This window comes from Bubalus kerabau, chromosome 4, assembly GCF_029407905.1.
Source record: "Bubalus kerabau isolate K-KA32 ecotype Philippines breed swamp buffalo chromosome 4, PCC_UOA_SB_1v2, whole genome shotgun sequence".
Taxonomy (NCBI): Eukaryota; Metazoa; Chordata; class Mammalia; order Artiodactyla; family Bovidae; genus Bubalus; species Bubalus kerabau.
Window position 1 is genome coordinate 96,476,713 of NC_073627.1, and position 8,940 is coordinate 96,485,652.

General features: G+C 39.6%; 1 pseudogene; it reads left to right on the plus strand.

Moving 5' to 3' along the window:
- The first annotated feature begins 8,132 nt into the window (after positions 1-8,132).
- Positions 8,133-8,572, plus strand: LOC129651553 (ubiquitin-conjugating enzyme E2 D3-like; annotated as a pseudogene).
- The last annotated feature ends 368 nt before the right edge of the window (positions 8,573-8,940 follow it).

An 8,940-nucleotide genomic window follows, 5' to 3' on the forward strand; every position in this document is an offset into this window, starting at 1 on the left:
ACAAACCTTTTTGTTCTGTCCTCATTGTATGATCTATGATATAGGTGCAGAATGTAGGCTTCTATAGAGAGCAGTGTCTTCACCTTGTAATTAGCAAGGATGTATTGTTATGTCTTAAGAAGATACACATAGTTGATATTGCTAAGTAGTTTCCAGTGGTCTGGATTTTTAGTCTAAAATATTATGACTTTCAGTGAAATCTTGTTCACATTATGAAAGTCCAGTAATCTAACAGGTCAAAAATATTACCATAGATGGTTTACTTAGACAAGAAAAGGCAAGTGGCTCACCAAGTCCCTGTTAGTATACACAGAAAAGAAGGCAATGGGATGTTCCTAAAATACTTTCAATTTTATAGGGACATGTTAAAATATAAGGCATCTGGCAATGTCTGGTCTAGCCTAATGAAATCAATAGAGGTAGGCCAGAGCAGGAGAATCCTTATGGCCTGCAGATATGTAATTTGTGCTGCTGTCTGTGATTTGAAAACTGGAATAGATTTTTAATTTATGATTGAAAAGATTGAGTTCACCTTTGAACAGCTTACGTAAATTAGATTGCCCCCAAGTCACACTTGAAAAGTACCATAACCACCATCATCAGTTTCAATTTGTAAAATGGAGCCAATGAAATAGTCGCTAGGGGCACATTTACACACCTAGCCCTTAAATTTTGCATAAATAAGAACCACTACCACCTCCAGCAGGCAAATTAATTTCAGACTGCAAAGATTTTTCTATTGAGAATATTCTGTTCAAAAGTTCAACTTCACAATCCCAGCACGACTGTACTAATGAATCAGCTCTAAAGCCACAGTGGAAATGAAACAGAGATCACTGTTTGGTTATAACCAATATTTTTGTACGTAAGTTGCTTGGAAGCCACTAAATTGTGCCTCTCTAAAAGACCTTAGTGATTTTAACTTCCTGATATCAGATACTAGATGATATTAGATCAGATGTTTAAAGGGTCTAAGAAACTCAAAAGATGGTAACTAATATAATTCAAGTTAAAATTCTTAATTTCCTTCACTCATCTAGCAAAACTTACAAGAACGTTGTTAAGGGGGGGGAAAATGTCAATTGCCCAAAGATTTAGAAGGCAGCAATTGGGTCTATGAATTCTCATTAAATTAGCTCCATAAATCAGACTGTATGGAATAACTCTGAAAAGCAAGCCTTATCTTATCCAGGAAAACCCACTGTATATATTTAAAACCTCATAAGATTCTATTACTTATGCTGTATATTGTATTAAGTAAGCCCATTTAAAGTATACACTTTAGCTTCCTTAAGCCAATGTTTTTACAAGTTCATGACCATGATGAAATATATTGCTTTTCAGAATACATATCCTTTATGCCTATCATAACTATGTTCTACCAATTAAATTACACCAACATTTATGGGACAGAGTTCTCTAGAAACAAAGACTGTGTTTAATGCCTGCAGTGACACCTACTGGTAATAAAGTACACCTAATTCTTAAAGATATTTGAAGTAATAATATCACAGGTCCATACTTTTCATTCTCAGGGCCCAAATTCACCATCCACAGCAAATTCTTTCTTCTCATCAGAAAACTCGCTTGATTAGCTTTTCGGTAGCAGAAAATGCATGCAAATAATATCTTCTTTTAGAGAGTGAGGATTTGGCATGCAGTAGTTTGTGTTATCTTTTTGAGTATGATGAAGACATGCCCTTTTATGTTGGTAACAGATCGTCACAAATCATTTCATTTATGCCTATGCAAAACCAGATGTCTCCTCTTAGCCAAGATGCCCATGAGAGATAGCGTTTCTGACAAACTGAGAAGATGAAGGGAAACGAAGGCCGTTCCATGAACGGCAGGTTTATGGGACAGTCTTCTCTACTGTCATCTCTGAGGGCCCCTGAATAAAACCCATATCCCCTTTTAACAATGTGGTCTTTTCACAGAGGTTTGGCACACATGATAAGCATCAACTCCTCAAGGCCAAGTTGAAACCTCCCCAAATTCTGTGGCCCCACATTTCCCATAAGCCTGATGCATGCAGCTTTGTCTCCCATGACACATGTGTCCCCCAAACACATCATTCAGTCATATCCTTCTCTCCCTCACTCCTCTATAAAACTGTGTAAAGTATTCAAATCCTAACAGGCCTTTTCTGACTGTTCTACCACCCATACTTTCCCTGAGTTTGAACTCTCATATTCTCCAGTCTGTATTGCACCACTAAGAAACTGCTTCCATACTCTTCTTTAATCACTACTACTAATACTTACAATAGAATCCATGTATAGTTGATCCATAAAGTTCTGGAAATATGCTAAACTAGAGGGAATGACTTGAATTTTATAATGACCCTTCAATTTCAGTACTACCATCTTCATTCCTCAGATGAAGAAACTGATGCTCAGAGGAGTCAGATCCTCTGTTCCAGTTGACACATCAGACAAAGTCAGGATTAAAAACCAAATCTGTCATGTGTTTCAAACCTCTTCTTCAGTGATGACACATGTGTGTTATCTGTAAGTTCTATCCCCGCCCCCATCCTCCAGCCCCTGTGGTTGTTGGGACCATTCCATCTTCTGCAGGCTGTCCCCATTCTTTCCCACAAGGAGTGATAACTTTCTAGTAAGTCATTGCACCCTCCATCAATTGGTGGAGTTTCAGAAAAACTCTTCTGCTTTTGCCTAAAAATTAAAGATAATAGAGAGTGACAGACCCATTGTAATTTTGTTAACAGTGTCATATGGCAGCTTCTGAATGTCATACCTGTCTTTGTGGCTCCTTACTGGTAGTGCAGTGGTTGACCAAGAGCCTTTATAAAAGCTGCCAAGCCAGTCTGTATGATACTACAATGGTCAATACCTGTCATTACATATTTGTCCAAACCCATAGAATGTACAACAACAAGGGTGAGACCTAGTGCACCCTGTGGACTTTGGGTGATGATGATGTGTCAGTGTAGGCTCATTGATTGTAACAAAGGTACCTCTGTAGTTCAGGATGTTGATAGAAGGGGAGGTTGTGGCTGCATATGAACGAGGTGTGTGTGTGCATGCCAAGTCACTTCAGTCGTGTCCAACTGTGCAACCCTATGACTACAGCCTCCCAGGCTCTTCTTGTCCATGGGGATTCTCCAGGCAAGAATACTGGAGTGGGTTGCCATGTCCTCCTCCACGGGATCTTCCTGGTCCAGGGATCAAGTCCGTGTGTGTCTCTTGCATGGGCAGGCAAGTTCTTTACCATTAGTGCCACTTATATATAATAAATCTCTGTACTTTCTGCTCAGTTTTTCTGTGAACTAAAAACTGCTCTAAAATTAGTGTATTAATGAGAAAAAAAAACTGCCAATGCCTAATTTCACTCCACACAATAAATCAAGAATCTCTAGGGGTCAGTTGTGCTTTAGTTGCTAAGTTGTCTCCAACTCCGCAACCCTATGGACTGTACCCACCAGGTTCCTCTGTCCATGGTATTTTCTGTCCATGGCAAGATTACTGGAGTGGGTTGCCATTTTCTTCTGCAGGGGATCTTCGTGACCCAGGGATCAAACTTGGGTTTCCTGGGGTCAGACCTCTATATTAGCTGTTTAAAGTTCCCCAGGGAACTCTAACATGCAGCCAGGGTTGAAAACTGTTGTGCTGTGTCTCCTGTGTATCTGGCATGCCTCTGGCCTTCAGGTTGCTAAGTTCACTCTAATCACAGACACACTAGAGTCATCCCCACGGTGATTCCTCAATCAGGAAGCAATATATGATATATAAAAATAATGTAATCATATATACAGGAACATATATACTAAGTGTGTGTGTATTTTTATAAAATATGTTCTATAAAGCATATTTTATTTAAATATATATATATATATGAAAATACATGTCTCTAGTAGGGTACCAGGTATGCCGTAACATAGCATCAACCACTCACCTCACTTCTGAGTCTTTGCTCCAGAGGCCCTGACATCTGATTTTTTTTTTTTTTCTCCTGGTTCCCACTAAGAGACTGGAGTTGCCAACTTCTACACTGTGGGTTTGAGTTCTTGCCCCAGATTTGGCCTTGAAGACCTACAACTATTGTCTGCTCTCTTGCCATCCTTTTCCTTCTTGTGTGTATTCACATGTGTTCATAGAAATCAAGAACTTTCTGCAGTGTTTCTTCCCTGCCCATGGGAGCCCTGAGCATGCTGCTTCCTGAACTGTTAACCTGGTAAATATTAACTCCAGGTTTAGCAGTCATGAACGTGTTCATGAACCTTGGTGCTAAAGACGACACAGAGCTCTGAGCGCATCCCCTCCCCACCTGTACACTCCTAGGCAAGGGTGAATATACTCAGTCCTACTTCATTTCACTAGACTATAAGCTCTTTGAGGGCAAAAGGCTTACCTTATTCATCTCTATCACTAAATACAGCACCTGATACATCTAAACAGGTATTTAAATATCGGTACAGTGGTGAACAATTCACTTGCTAAAGGGGAAGTTGTTGTTCAGTCCTCAGTCATGTCCGACTCTGCGACCCCATGAACTGCAGCACTCCAGGCTTCCCTCTTCCTCACTATTTCCTGGAGTTCACTCAAACTCACGTCCACCGAGTCGATGATCCATCAGACCATCTCATCCTCTGTCATCCTCTTCTCCTCTTGTCCTCAATCTTTTCCAGCATCAGGGTCTTTTCTAGTAAGTTGGCTCTTCACATCAAGTGGCCAAAGGATTGGAGCTTCAGCATCAGTCCTTCCAATGAATATTCAGGGTTGATTTCCTTTAGGATTACTGGTTTGATCTCCTTGCTGTCCAAGGGATTCTCAAGAATCTTTTCTAGTATCACAGTTTGAAGGCATCAATTCTTTGGTGCTTAGCCTTCTTTGTGGTCCAACTCTCACATCCATACATGACTACTGGAAAAACCATAGTTTTGACTACATGGACCTTTGTCGGCAAATGGAGATGCAGGTCCAATCCCTGGGTCAGGAAGATTCCCTGAAGGAGGAAATGGCAGCCCACTCCAGTATTCTTGCCTGGGAAATCCCATATACAGAGGAGCCTGGTGAGCTACAGTCCATGGGGTCGCCAAAGAGTCAGACATGATTGATCATCCATGCGCTCTTTAAATATTGTAAATGAATAGTCTTTCATGTTTCCTTCCTGAGGCTCTGAAATATGTTTAGAGAGCTGACACTACCTTCTGCCATTATTAAAATATGGACTTGGGCTATTTTTTCCAATTTGTGATTATGAGAGTTTCTGCTAAGTTATTCCTGTGCTTCACCTGAACATTTTTGAGAAAAGTCAGATTGTGAGATAGTTACATAAACTATCTGGTGTCATTGGCACTCCATTCTAAGCAATAAAAAGGTGCACCAGAACGTCATGATATGTTATTTTATTGAACGCTTAATTTGATTTGGGAATAGATGATAAATTACTCCCCAATAGGAAAAGGGGTTCTTTTCTTAAGGCTGAACATAGTGCCCATTATTAAGTTTCAACTTGACTATTTCTTAGCTCTCTGACCACTTCTAAGTTACTTAATGGTGTCATTGTGGGGTAATTAGTATGTATTTTTTTGTACTAAGACTTATGTACCAGTTACAATGTATGTAACAATAATGGCAATCATTATAGTCATCATTATTATTGATTTTAGTCACTTCTCCATAAAAAGTTAAATGTTGATTTACCCTACAATTCAAAGATAAAATCCGTCATCAATCTACATTGTATTTGGTAAAGTTTGCAATTTGCTAATCAGTCAGTAGCCTTAAAAAGCAATCTTTCATTGCCATGAATGTATTATTCAGAAGTACATTGGCCACCATAGCTCAGAAAACATTTTGGTTATGTCAGGAAAGTTACAATAAAGCAAATTGTATATATTTGTCATCTATGCCAATCAACTAATATCCAAAGAGCATCATTGTGTTCTACAGATGTTTTATGAGGAATGGACAATCTTAGTTCAGTTTAACTACCAGATCTCCATAATTTATGCTAATACCCTAATTCTCAGACAGTTTTTTATAATATCTGCTTCACAATAAAAAAGAAAGATCAAGTCAGCTCTACTAGATAGAGAAGAGTCAGAGTTTGGATCCAATACTGGTGTATTTCATATGTCCAAGATTGTTTTGATGCCCTCTAAGTATAAGATTATAACACTTTAGAATAAGAATGATGCAGCCAGACAAACCAGATGTTTGTTTCTGTCTGTTTCGGACTGTGATTTTTTAAATACAGCCTAAGGTAAAGTCTGATGAATACTTGATATGGTGATGAAAGTTCCTACAGTGCTTCCAGGGTTGCATTATTTGATTTGAATTTCAGCCTGATGTCAGGACACTGGTGGGGTCTTATTATGCCATTTTATAAAACGCTTTCTATGTGCCTAATGTGGTATACATTGAAATGTATATATGTACACACATAAATGTTTGTGATTGTTATTTAAGGTATTTCAAGTAAGCATTAAAACATCGAAACCATCTGATTTGCATTTTTCAGCAAGAACCAACATATGTATTTATTTATGGGAACATTTTTGGCATAAGACTTTCTATTAAAATCATAACAAAAAGCTTTCTCTATCACCCTGGGGAATCTGGCAATCAGCCTACCTCCTACCTAGATCAATCTTCACCATCTACCCCAGTCTTCTCCCACCCACCATATGCATACCTTAAAGCTGTAGTCTTGCCTGGAGCTAGTGTTGTGGAGACACAGAAAGTTGTATAAGGCAATACTTATTAACGTGGCTGCAACCCCCATGATCTCCAAGGTCCCCTAGGAATCCACAGATTGACCGTCTGTCATTTACGTAGTTCTGTTTTCATGTTCTGTAAAATGGGCACAAATATATTTTATATTACACAATTTAATAACTCCCAATAAACTGCTGCTGCTGCTGCTGCTGCTAAGTCGCGTCAGTCATGTCCCACTCTGTGTGACCCCATAGACAGCAGCCCACCAGGCTCCGGTGTCCCTGGGATTCTCCAGGCAAGAACACTGGAGTGGGTTGCCATTTCCTTCTCCAATGCATGAAAATGAAAAGTGAAAGGGAAGTCGCTCAGTCATGTCCGACTCTTCGTGACCCCATGGACTGTAGCCCACCAGGCTCCTCTGTCTATGGGAGTTTCCAGGCAAGAGTACTGAAGTGGGGTGCCATTGCCTTCTCCCCCCAATAAACTAATTGAATACAACTGTTTGAATGCCCTAAGGCTGGGAGAGCCACACTGCTGTCAGTCTTGAAATTTCCTAATTTAAAGTCAGTCTATCTTACCAGTTTAAACTTAATCAATTTCTGGTCCTTCAAATAAAGAGCATAATTTTTAAAATTATAATTATCAGTAATTACTATCACTAGTATGATGATGGTGATGATGGGGAGAAGGAGGAGATGGAGAAGAAGAAGAGCCTATTATCTTACAAGCAATATCATAATTTAGGTGTCTATACTCTGTATCCATGATTTCACCTAATTGTGAAAATTCTAATAGGTTAAATATAATTGTGATATCCATTCCATAGTAAATCTGAGAATTCAAGAGGTTAACTACTTGTCTAAGACAACACAATTAGAAAGTGGTAAAGCAGAGACTCTAAACCAAGAGTATCTGATGATGAATCTGTCTTCCTAATGACTATCCTGCTGCTGCTGCTCTAAGTCGCTTCAGTCGTGTCCAACTCTGTGCGACCCCAGAGACGGCAGCCCACCCGGCTCCCCTGTCCCTGGGATTCTCCAGGCAAGAACACTGGAGTGGGTTGCCGTTTCCTTCTCCAATGCATGAAAAGTGAAAAGTGAAAGTGAAGTCGCTCAGTCATATCTGACTCCTAGTGACCCCATGGACTGCAGCCTACCAGGCTCCTCTGTCCATGGGATTCTCCAGGCAAGAATACTGGAGTGGGATGCCATTGCCTTCTCTGCCTCCCATAAAAATCATAAATTTTCCCTAATAATAATTAATACAGACAGTTCCTGTTAGCCAGCCTTGAGGTTCTCCTGAGATTGCCTCCTCAATACCAAGCGCCTGTGTCTGACACAGCCAGTGTGAAACTGAGACAATCCTTCCAAGCCTCCAGAATAATCAAGAGTTTTGCCTGGACCTTCGAGCACAAACCATGATAGTGAGGAGCCAGACGGAAAGCAGACTATGGCGCTGAAACGGATTAATAAGGAACTTAGTGATTTGGCCCATGACCCTCCAGCATAATGTTCTGTAGGTCCAGTTGGGGATGATATGTTTCACTGGCAAGCCACAATTATGAAACGTAGTGACAGCCCATATCAAGAAGGTGTATTCTTTTTGACAATTCATTTTCCTACAGACTACCCATTCAAATCACCTCAAGTTGCATTTACAACAAGAATTTATCATCCAAATATTAACAGTAATGGCAGCATTTGTCTTGATAGTCTAAGATCACAGTGGTCTCCTGCTTTATCTATTTCTAAAGTACTTTTATCCATTTGTTCACTGCTATGTGATCCAAACCCAGATGACCCCGTAGTGCCAAAGATTGCATGGATCTATAAAACAGAGATAAGTACAATAGAATATCTAAGGGATGGACTCAGAAGTATGCCATGTGATGCTTCCTTAAAGTCAGAATAACCTGCATTGTAGCTGGAATAAACTTTAAATTACTGTTCCTTTTTTGATTATTTTTTATCGAGCTGCTCCCCTATCAGACCTCATCTTTTTTAATTTTATGTTTTGTTTACCTTCCTCCTTTCATTCATATGTTCATCTGAGAAGACTTAAGTTCTTCCAGCTTTAGACAACATCTGCTTTTAGAAACTGTAACGTAGTTACAAGAGAAGAGTTGCCCAAGATTCAGAGTTTTTTAAAAAATGGAACATGTGTATTATGGTGCCAATGTCTTCACTCTAACTTGATTATGAGACTAAAACCAGTCCTCACTGCTCTAACATGCTGAAGAATCATCTGAGAGGGAGGG